At 35.9% G+C, this 11632-nt stretch overlaps 1 long non-coding RNA gene across 1 annotated transcript; it reads left to right on the forward strand.

The window, feature by feature from the left end:
- The first annotated feature begins 6845 nt into the window (after positions 1–6845).
- LOC128317880 (uncharacterized) lies at positions 6846–10347 on the forward strand. Its single transcript, XR_008301310.1, has 3 exons — positions 6846–7324; positions 9557–9656; positions 9780–10347. It is a non-coding gene; the product is annotated as an uncharacterized LOC128317880 (long non-coding RNA).
- Positions 10348–11632: the final 1285 nt, after the last annotated feature.

Below are 11632 nucleotides of genomic sequence, written 5' to 3' on the forward strand. Positions count from 1 at the left end.
AAAGCCATAATCAAATGTTTCCATTGAATGTGTTCACCACTTTTGGCCCTATTAATATTATGACACTGTAGGACGTACAGTTAATTAAAACTCTAAATGATAAACATTTTGCAGTGTTTGGTTTGGTTGTTCAGGACCAGGGCTGAACTACGGCCTACTGTAAATCCAGTCTGGACAGAAAGCACATGAACTAAACACAAAGCAGCTGAACTAAGAACTGGCTAATATTCTCTCTCCTTTCTGTAATAGAAAATAGAAAATAACTTCACTCACCTGCTGCGACGTGAAACACAACAGACAAAAGATACAAGCACTTCATCATTACTGATTCTTCTGCACACACACCAATCCCTCAAAGTGAAACACACACACTCTGTCACACTGCCTGAGTGTCTGTCTCTTATATAGATTGGTTTTCAGGAAACCACAACAACGCTATGTCATTTCTCTTTTTGGAAAATCTTTTCATAACTCTTTCCATTACCTAATTTGTTTTTATATGCAGTATTAATAGCTATTCATATATTTTCTCATGTGGTGGTTTTATCACAGTATCATGATTGTTATCTGTCTTAGGTGTCATTTTCTCAATGCTTGCATGTAGCCTCTTTCTTTAGATGAAAGTTTAAATAAACAAATCAATGCATTAAAATTTGCTCTTAGTGTTTCAAATTTATACATTTATACAATTATACAATTTCTACACTTTAATCTTGATCTTAAGGCAGTTTCTATACTTTATCAACTCAAGTGAAGTTTGTTAGATGACCCCTAGGAAGCCTGAGGGACCGAGTCAACACAACAGTAGACGAATTGCAATGTGACAAATCTTCTTTTTCAATTCAATAAAAATGACAGATTACACTTTTTATTAACCTAAAAAAAAATACTACTAGAACTAATAATAATAATTCAATATAGGTCATCTGACTTACTTGAGTATATTAAAAGCAAATCTGTGCATGAGCTGCAACATTAACTTCACTTTTCAGCACACATTAATTCTAGTGTTTGGGACAAAGATGTAATGTCCATCAGTATATTCACCAGCAAGTGTGTTTCCCTAGACTTACAGGAAGTAATAAAGACACATTTACCATGTGTGAGCTGAGGAGCACTTAGAGGCTTTGATGATCATGACTCATTATCAAAAGTCAGATTAATCAGAAGACTATAACTGTAAGCAATAACATCATTTATTAGCATTTAAAGATCTTGAAATGGGGGGAAAAGGGGTTAGTTTATTTAATTATTTATTTATTCTTTGATTATAGAGCTCTGGTTAAGTGCCTAAGTGGCGGCATCTTGTGCCATAAAGCTGCTACTACAGCTGGTCTACAGATAATTGCTCATTAGAGATCTAAATCTACATCCAGATTTCTGCAGAAAGAAGAAAGAAGGCCTTTACTGTCTCATATACACGTACAGGACAATAAAATTATTTTCCTTCTCATATTGTTAGGAATTTGGGGTAGAGCTGTAAAGTTGCTTTGTGACAATGCCTAATGTTAAAAATCTTCTACAAACAACATAAACTAGATAATAACTACTCATGAAAACAAATGCTAAGCAACTGAAGAGTGAAAACACAAAACTTATAAATAGGAACCAATCAGGAGAAACACAAGACAGGTGTGTGCAGGAAATCAGTGGAACAACCAAGGAAGAAATTCATACTATGAGAGAGATGCCCTCTGCTGGTCTGGCAGGGAATTGTCTGTGGTGACAAATATAAAGTGATCTTTTCTGTTTTTAATAACTTTGTGTCACAGTATCTGTGTAAACTGTGCAAAACGTTGTATTCTTTTACATTTTCCTTCATTATTATAGTTTCTTTTTAGAACACTGGGTTCAGTTTTTTTTTAATCTGTTAAGTGAATTGAAGTATTTAAGTTTTATTTAATTCACCACTCCAAAAACCTTGTAGAATTTTAGAAGCACTGTGTACAAAACCAGAAAACATAACTTATTTCATTTTTGTCTATAAAACAAGATGAGATGTGCTGTTATAGGAAAATAATCAACGAAAGAGTGGTATAATGCCGTTTTCTTACAGTACATGTCATAGTGTTTTATTCCGCTTATAACACTGCAATTTGGCAAAAATTACAGTTTTTATTTATTATAATTATTATTATTATTTATTATTATTATAAATCTAAGCATGAATAAAATGTTAGAAAGTATAGATGGATCATTTCACAGAGGAAGTCTCTGAAACCAAAATATTAATATTTTTCTTCAACTTCCTGCTGAAATAAAATGGACATTTCAAATCTCAAAGCCACTCAGATCAGTTTACAGTCACCTGCTCTATGCTCCCAATAGAAATCAATTCATTTAGAAATAGAAAGTAGAAAGTAGAATTTTACTGTAGAAATGTCATTTTATTGTTCTTCAAAATCAGTGAATCTGTCAGTATAATTGAACCAGGAGGCTTTTTTGATTCATTATAATTATTACAGGTGACTGCAGGATTGCTAGGTGGCGATAGAGATTCGTGCTGCTTGAGTAAATGTGAAAAAATGGCGCGATCCTAATAAAACCCAGCGCCACCTGGCAAGTCTTTAATCAGTTCAGTCATGTGGAATTCATTAGTTTTTCTTTCCGTGTTTATCTGCGTTGATCGGCCATTATCGGAGTTTATCAGAAATAATCAGCATTTAGCCATTATGGGCATTTAGCAGCCTTTTTAGCATTTATCTGCCATCATCAGCTATTCTCAGCGTTTATCTGCGTTTATCAGCATTAACCAGTGTTCATCAGCCATGATCAGTGTTTACTAGCGGTTACCGGTCTAAACTGCTGGTCAGGATAATAAAGGGTGACGTAGACGGAGAAGCGTTGCTGATTGGCTGCTGCACTGGCATCGAGGGAGCCAATTGGAGCACGGATAGAGTTTCATGGCTGAACTAGACATATATTCACTACACATACTGTACATAGACACACATATGCATGTAAGATATCGATCAAGCACAGTTTTGAAAATATTATGTAAACATGTGAAAAATAAGATGTGTGAATTTTGAAAAAGCATGTAACTAAATGTAAAAACAAACAAACAAACAAAAATTGTTAAAACTATGAGGAGTATTTGGAAAATGGCCCCAAAACTAGGTTAGAAACACATTCAGTCCAGACAGATTCAACAATCCTCCTTTTATTTTTTTTTTATGCAAAATCAGGAGACTTCAAATTTCACACAAAAGTCACAAGCAAGAACATGTAGAGCAGTCTTCTTACACTAAACAGGATGATGCTTCTAGAGCATTCATTTCTTAACCTGATATAACAATGGTACACATAAGATATAAAATGACACGTACACTCAAAATATAATTAGCAAGATTATCCCTCAGCAGTTTTTAATGATTAACAGTGAATGCAGAACAACACCCTTAGCTAACATAAGTAAATGTAACACACACATACATTTGCCTGAATCTGCTATTTAACGGTAAAATTTATAAAAATCACAAAAAGTCAATACTGTGGATCCCGTGCTTGCCATAGTGTGTATTTAATATATGTTTTCAACATTGTTCTATAATATCTGAGAATGTGTGTATATTTACTGTGGATTAGTTTGTTATAATGCTGGCATATTCAGTTTTCTCTCCAGCGTTAATCTGAACTCGTGCTGCTCCGGCTGTGTTAATGTGTTATTTAATACAGAAAGTGACAACATCAGGTACAGTCTGTGGAAAGACAGAACAGGAAAATTATACATATAACACACAAACAGTGACAATACTGTGGCTGTTGGCATTGACTCTAAGAAGCAAGTAAAATCCTGTAAAAACAACATAACTCTCCAGTGTATCACAAGTACAACTAAATCTCTAAAGGTAGAAACAGATCTTTTATAACTGTTATTTTACGTGTGCTAACCTGATCCTCCTGCTTTCCCTCACAGTCCTGATGTCCATCAGTAATCACGTTCTCTCCACATCTTCCTCCTAAAGAGAAAAGACCTCAGAAATCACACCTCTAGTGGATTGTAAGTGGTTTCTGTAGTAAGGTGTGGAGGCAGCTGTGCTGTTTGAACTCACACACAATAATACTGAGTAAAACAAAACAGTACTGGTTATGAGTGAAAGCAAACATTTACTTATTTGGCTCAGAATACTTGTGAACAAGCAGAGAGACAGACTGAATTACTGACTGACTGCCTGGCCTTGATCTGATCCCCAAGGGAACATTTCAACAAAATGTATCAGCAAAACATTTAGTTTTCTTTCAGCATGAATGGAATTAAATGGTTAAGTTTCTGTAAAAGCAAGTTGGATCACAAATTCTTCAGTTAATCTCCAAATCTGCTTTTATATTCTGAATTAGGAAGCCAAAATAGCGAGTTACATAAAAAGGATTTAATCTGAAAGTGTAATTCCATCAGGTAACTTTTGAAAAATTATGCTCTGTGAGTGTGTGTGTGTGTGTTGTGCTTCTGCATCCCCAACAAATAAATGCCACTACACTGAATTTCAGCAGCAGCAAAAGCACAGGAATACAGAAAAGTGTGTAACAAAACATCGAAATGTGAGTAAATCTTATAACAGAGATGTGTTTTTCACTTGTGATTAAAATGGAAAGTTACATCAGCTAGAGGGAGGCTGAGTGTTTGCTTTTTTTTTGTATTGTTGAGGATGATGCAGGTGGAGAGTTTGTTGTTTTACTCTGAGGCTGTTCTGATGGAGGTGTTGTGTCTGTTTTCCTCGACTGTGTTGAAGTTTCGCTTCTCCCCCCTGAAAAGACAAAACTTATTTAAACTAATCAATGTTTTTATCACTGTTAGCAATATGGCACATGACACTGGAGTAAAGCATGCTCACAGTCATTAATGAACTCTGATACACAATACTGAACCTGTACTGGCTTATTTTTAAATTTTAATAACTGCTAAATCTTTGATCAACTTTAATATCAGTTTTAATTATTTTTATTTCAGCTAATGATGCTCTTACAATTGGACATAATAGGCACAATTAAGATATACTGTACGCCTTGCACAAAAACAAAAAATAGTTATTATACGTGTTTATGGCATGTACTTTAGCTTATAAAAAAGGTAAGACATTACTTAAGGGACATCTTCATAGGGCTACATGACACCTAAATTATCCCTTCATAACAACTGACATGCTGACAACTTAAACAAACATTTATAAAGACATGTATTTATAAAGACTTCCTAATGTGTCAGCTGACGTACAGACTGTTTATCAATGTTAATATTAAGTTGATATAACACCTAGTCTAGTGACACATTTCTGTAGACATTAAATGGTGTTATGACGCTTTCCAGGTTGACTGACTTTAGATCATTATGTAAAGTGTGTTATGTAGATTTTGTGTAACTGTAAATTAGAGCGAGTTTGGTTTTAATGTTTCATGTCATATAAACATAAACTATGATGTATTAGATATTAACATAAATTTAAACTTATATAGCTTAACATTAAAACTGACAAAACAAAGTGACAGTGACATTTACTGAAGCCTTTATTAATATTTATGTAGGCTTATGTCAGTTGTAATGAAGAGATTATACAGGTGTCATATAGCTCTATAAACACTACAGTGGTACCAAATAAATCATAGATTAGACTGAGAAATGTCAAATCGAATCTGATAGCATTCCAAAATTCAGGTCAGTCTGATACCATAATCAGTATTTACTGCCATTTATCACTTGATACTGATGTGTCACAATATGACTCCTAGATTAATTCCCCTTTAGTTATGGTAAATGGAGTCCACATTTGTCACATATGTAACTATAATTCATTTGAAGACTTATCAAGTCTGCCTTCACAATGAATATCAGCTTTTATTGTGTATTTAAATGCTTTACCTTTAACATAAAGCCTGATGTCTCTGTGTCCCTTCTCAGTGCTGCATCTGTAGTCTCCCTGATCCTCTTCTCTCAGGTCAGATATGAGCAGAGACAGATTAGCAGAAGAAATGTTATTAAACAGCTGAAGTCTGCCATGGTAGCGTTCATCATTTAACATTTCTGTCAGATTTCCTGTTCTGTAGCTCATCCAGGTGAATTTCTGAGGTTTGGTGTGCAGGTCAGAGCAGGAGCAGGGTAACAGCACTGAAGCACCTTTGTGTCGTGTGATTACTACCTGATTATCAGCAGAGAGAGCACAGCCTACAGAAACAAACATACAAAAACTCACAATCTACTGAATGCAATATGAAGTACATTTCAAACTGAAATTTTATGAGTATACTTATGCTTCAGTACATTTAATTCCAAAATCATGACTTGTGTCTGTTTTACTACTACTGACTACTTAAGAATTATTAGTTCATATGGAAAATACATTTTGGGATAATTTGAGTTCTGGTACATCCAGCAAGCAGATAATTATGTTTATTTGTTTATATTTTGTTTAGTTAGGATTGTACCATAATTTAGTGCTGGTTTGATTAGGAAAGGTTCACCTCTGTCATTATAAAGCTCATAGCTGATGGTGAGAGCAAAAAAACAAGTCATGAGGTTGAAGGAATTGTCCAGTTTGTCATTAAGAGGTTTATTAAACACACAGGGTCAGTAGTGGAACATCATCAGCTGGACTCAAAACCCCTAATCTCCTGTTTCTCAGCCCAGTTCCTAACTACTGTGTGTGTTACACTATCTTGTGATCACTGGAATACACTGTGTGTATTTATTTATTTTTTTATCCTTGAGAGCCACTTTGTTATGATCACCAGCTGGAGTGCCCACGAACTCCACTAGAGGGCACTCCACCCCGGACTCTTGCCATTGTTCCCAGGGCTCCATTTCCCATGTGTCCCTTGCCCCACCTGTGTCATGTGCTACCCCTTGTTTGTGTGTCATGTTCTGATTGGTTCCTTTGTTTCGTGTGTCATGTTTTCATTGGTTGGTTTTGTCATGTGTTCTCCCTGTTCTATATAAAAGTTGCTCACCCATGCTCCTAGGGGCTGATTGTTGTTTTGTGTTTGTGATTGTTATAGCCATTCCGAGTTTCCGAGTTTCCGAGTTTCCGAGTTTCCATGTTTGTGTTTCCTAGTTTACCTGTGTTTTTGACCCTTGGACTGTTTTCCATGTTTTTGATTGTTTGCTGCCTGCCCTGACCATTGCCTGTGTTCTGGATTACTCTTTTGCTTCTGCCTTGGATTATACTGTTGCTGGTGCTCGACCCTGCCTGTTTTGACCACGCTAGTAAATAAAGCCTTGCATTTGGATCCCCAACTCCGTTGTTGACCCCTCTACGTTACACACTTGTAGTTAGCCCGCTGTGGTTAGACACCATGTTACAACTACATCTGAAAATAAAGACCACTTGGAGTGAGTAATACTACAGAATTGCTTTAAGCTGATCAGTTTAAATAAGGCGTAATGTAGGAAGTGAAGTTGGTGGTCAGTGACAGAGGGACAGCAGAAAAAGGTGTGAAATTCACACGCATCTATTTACAGCTAAGAGCAGCATGAGGAAGTGACGTACAAGTTACAGGAAAATAACTTTTCTATTACACTTCATATGAGTTATTATAGATACATTCAATAAGACAGAGATTGTGAGAGATGCAGTTCAGTAAATGTGTGAAAACATACACTGTAAGTATTATAGGGATGTAAAAAAAATCTCACTGTAGAATCCTCCTTATTCTTTAGCCCACCTCTCTTCATCAGTACGTTTTAGACTGTTAATCAGTGAGAAAAATCAAGTCTGCCTTCACAATGAATATCAGCTTTTATTGTGTATTTAAATGCTTTACCGTTAACATAAAGCCAGATGTCTCTGTGTTCCTTCTCAGTGCTGCACCTGTAGTCTCCCTGATCCTCTTCTCTCAGGTCAGATATGAGCAGAGACAGATTAGCAGGAGAAATGTTATTAAACAGCTGAAGTCTGCCACGGTAGTGTTCATCATTTAACATTTCTGTCAGACGTCCTGTTCTGTAGCTCATCCAGGTGAATGTCTGAGGTTTGGTGTGCAGGTCAGAGCAGGAGCAGGGTAACAGCACTGAAGCACCTTTGTGTCGTGTGATTTCTGTATGATTTTTATCACCAGAGAGAGCACAGCCTACAGAAACAAACACACAAAAACTCACAATCTACTGAATACTATGGAAGTATTTTCCAGACAAATTGAAAACATAATTGAAATGTTTTGCCCTTACTGTGGCAAAAGCTTTGAAGCTGTGCCAACCTTCACTTAATAATAATAATAATAATAATAACAATAATAATAATAATAATAATAATGAAAGGTTTTTAAATGGTTATTTTAGGCTTAATGCTTTATAGCGTCCCTTTAAACTTATTCGAATTGCCCATTTTTTAAATGTAAACTTTTAGCCTGTATACTCATAGATACTGTTAATTGTGTGTTTTTGTTACTGATTTATTTAAAATGGTCGTTTTGTAGAAAGTTAAGTTGCTTTGGTTGTGTAAGAGCTCGCGGACGCTCGCTTTCTGAATTCAGCGCTATTACCGCTAAGTGTCTAAAAGCCGCGCCCATTAAATGTCTCGTGAGGCTAGATTAACCGTGGTTTCAGGAAGAGTGGCTGCTTAACCGCAGTGAAGCTTGGAACGGCTTCAAAGCTTTTGCCACAGTAAGGGCACATTTCAATTTGTGAAACAGAAGAAAAGAACTTAAATCTTTCAACTGTTTTCGCTGGGCTAAGGTAATCAGCAGACTGAAAAAGCATAGTTCCTTTACACTTTGATAGTCATACCCCGTGTCCAATCAGAAACGAGCATTGATTGATGTTCAATAAGGACCTACCCTTTCCGTTTTGAGTTTATGTTGTGTTTTTTGTTTGTTAAAGTGTTCTGCACTTCAGGCATTTGGCATGAGATACACACTTTCAGGCTCTGTTTCAGTTCTTACGCTGCCTAAGTAAATCTCAAGCCAAATTAAATAAGCCAACGTAAAAATACAACGTAGTCACAAATTTGCTCATATGATTTTTTTTTTTTTCTGTCAGTATCAAGAAGGTGTGGGGTTTAATTAAACCAGTGAAGCCCTGCAGCTTCTTGATTGGACCAGTCTGAAGCAGCTGGGTTCTGTACCAGCCACATTTCTTCCCGCTCTGTGCAAGGTCACTGAGCAAAATGAAGATGGTGCTGGACAAAAGACAGGATAGTGGATTAGGTAGCTAGGTAACTAGCGTGCTATTTGGATTAGCAGAAGTTTCTAAAAGTGTGTCTAGTACAACTTTAAGCTTAAGCATTTTGGTAGTTTGCAACATTAAGATGAATTTACAAAATTAACTTTTATTCAAAAAGCATATAATTTTGTAGCTTAAATGTTTTTCAGAGTGTATTTATAAGTAGCATTCATGTACTAATCCAATTCTCTCTCTTTGAAGAATGTAAGTAAAGAAAAGCAATCCCTAAAAAAGAAAAACTGCAGAGGCAGCCACATATAATTGCACATTCAACCCCTAATGGTCAGATGAATGGCCATTTATCAAGGTTGGAAGTACACCATTCCATTTTTGGTGCACAGTGTGTAGACATGAACTTGAATGTAAGCACCGAGGCAGAACTGATGTGCTGCGCCATGTTAACAGGGAGTCGCACCTGGAAAAAGTACAACCCCTGGAGAGCTGTTCCAAACTGGATAAGTACACCTTGCCAAGAACAAGTCAAATGGCCCAGCTCAGGGCACAGGTGATCAATACGTGTCGGAGAACTGTCTATGAAATTAATTTTTAGAGTATTTGTGTGTAGGTATGTACATGTATGTGTGTTTGGGTTAAGTATATTTTATATACCTTTGTTACTTGTGCACAGACCAGAAGAGCTGAGGTTAAGATGGCAGTCACCATGGTGCAGCACAACATTCCTCTGGCTTTCTCTGACCACTTCAGCCCATTCCTCAGAGAGTGTTTCCCTGACTCACAGATTGCCCAAAGATATTCTTCTACCAGGACTAAGACCAGCGCCATAATCAACAAGTGTATAGCCCCCTATCTGAAGAATGAACTAGTGAAGAACCTCTGCAATCAGCCTTTTACATTAGCGACTGAGGGGTCCAACGATACTGGTGTATATGAACATGTTGAACAGTTAATTACTGAGTGCTAAAGTCTATGTACAATTGAGTAATCAATTATATATTCCTAATATATAAACTATAATTTAAAACTAATTTGAGTCATAGATCCATAAGGCATAACTAAAGTTTATTCTTTAGTTTTAATTGTTTTTTTATTATAAAACATACCACTTTGTTTGGTTTTGAACTTGTATTGATTAGTTTTGAAAACCGTATGTGAACATGTGAAAAATAATTTGTAGATACACAGAGTTTTGTTCGAGGTTCAGTTTGAGTGAGAAAAGATTTCATGAATTCTGAAAGCTGAGGTTATTCAATCCTTTTTGTGTCAAAACAATAAAAATTGATACACAGTTCAGTCCACATAGACTGCTGCTGTTCTAACTGTGTGAAGAGTTTTGATAAATGCATTTAACTAAATGTAAAACTGTAAATAAGGCGTAATGTAGGAAGTGAAGCTGGTGGTCACTGACAGAGGGACAGCAGAAAAAGGTGTGAAATTCACACGCATCTATTTACAGCTAAGACCAGCATGAGGAAGTGATGTACAAGTTACAGGAAAATAACTTTTCTATAATGCTTTATGAGTTATTATAGATACATTCAGTACGATACAGACTGTGAGATGTAATTTAGTAAATGTGTAAAAACATACACTGTTATTATAGGGATGTAAAATAATCTCATTGTAGAATCCCCCTTATTCATTAGCCCACCTCTCTTCATCAGTACATTTTAGACTGATGTTAATCAGGAAGAAAAAATCCTGTAGTAAGTAAAGTGATTATCATTTAGAGTTTTAATTAACAAACATTTTACAGTGTTTGGTTCAGTTTGTCAGGAACAGGGCTGAACTACGGCCTACTGTAAACCCAGTCTGGACAGAAAGCACATGAACTAAACACAAAGCAGCTGAACTAAGAACTGGCTAATATTCTCTCTCCTTCCTTTAGTAGAAAATAGAAAATAACTTCACTCACCTGCAGTGACGTGAAACACAACAGACAAAAGATACAAGCACTTCATCATTACTGATTCTTCTGTACACACACACCAGTCCCTCAAAGTGAAACACACACACTCTGTCACACTTCCTGAGTGTCTCTCTTTTATATAGTTTGGTTTTCAGGAAACCACAACCACCACTGTTGTATTTCTCTTTTTAGAAAATCTTTTCATCAATCTTTCCATTACCTAATTTATTTTTATATGCAGTATTAATAGCTATTCATATATTTTCTCATGTGGTGGTTTTATCATATGTCATAGTATCTTCCTTGTTGTCTGTCTTAGGTGCCATTTTCTCAATGCTTGCATGCAGTCTTTTTCTTTAGATGAAATTTTACCTAAATAAACAAATGAATGCATTAAAAATGCTTAAAATGCTAAAATGCTCTTAGTCTTTCAGATTGTACAATTTCTCCTCGCCTCGACCTTAAGGGCTGTTTCTATACTTTATCAGCTCAAATGAAGTTTGTTAGATGACCCCTAGGAAGCTTGAGGGACAGAGTCAACACAACAGTAGACTTCAGGAGCCAAACTTTTACTGAACGTATTGCAATGTGACAAATTTTCCTTTTTAATTCAG

This window comes from Pangasianodon hypophthalmus, chromosome 30, assembly GCF_027358585.1.
Source record: "Pangasianodon hypophthalmus isolate fPanHyp1 chromosome 30, fPanHyp1.pri, whole genome shotgun sequence".
In the NCBI taxonomy this organism is placed as follows: Eukaryota; Metazoa; Chordata; class Actinopteri; order Siluriformes; family Pangasiidae; genus Pangasianodon; species Pangasianodon hypophthalmus.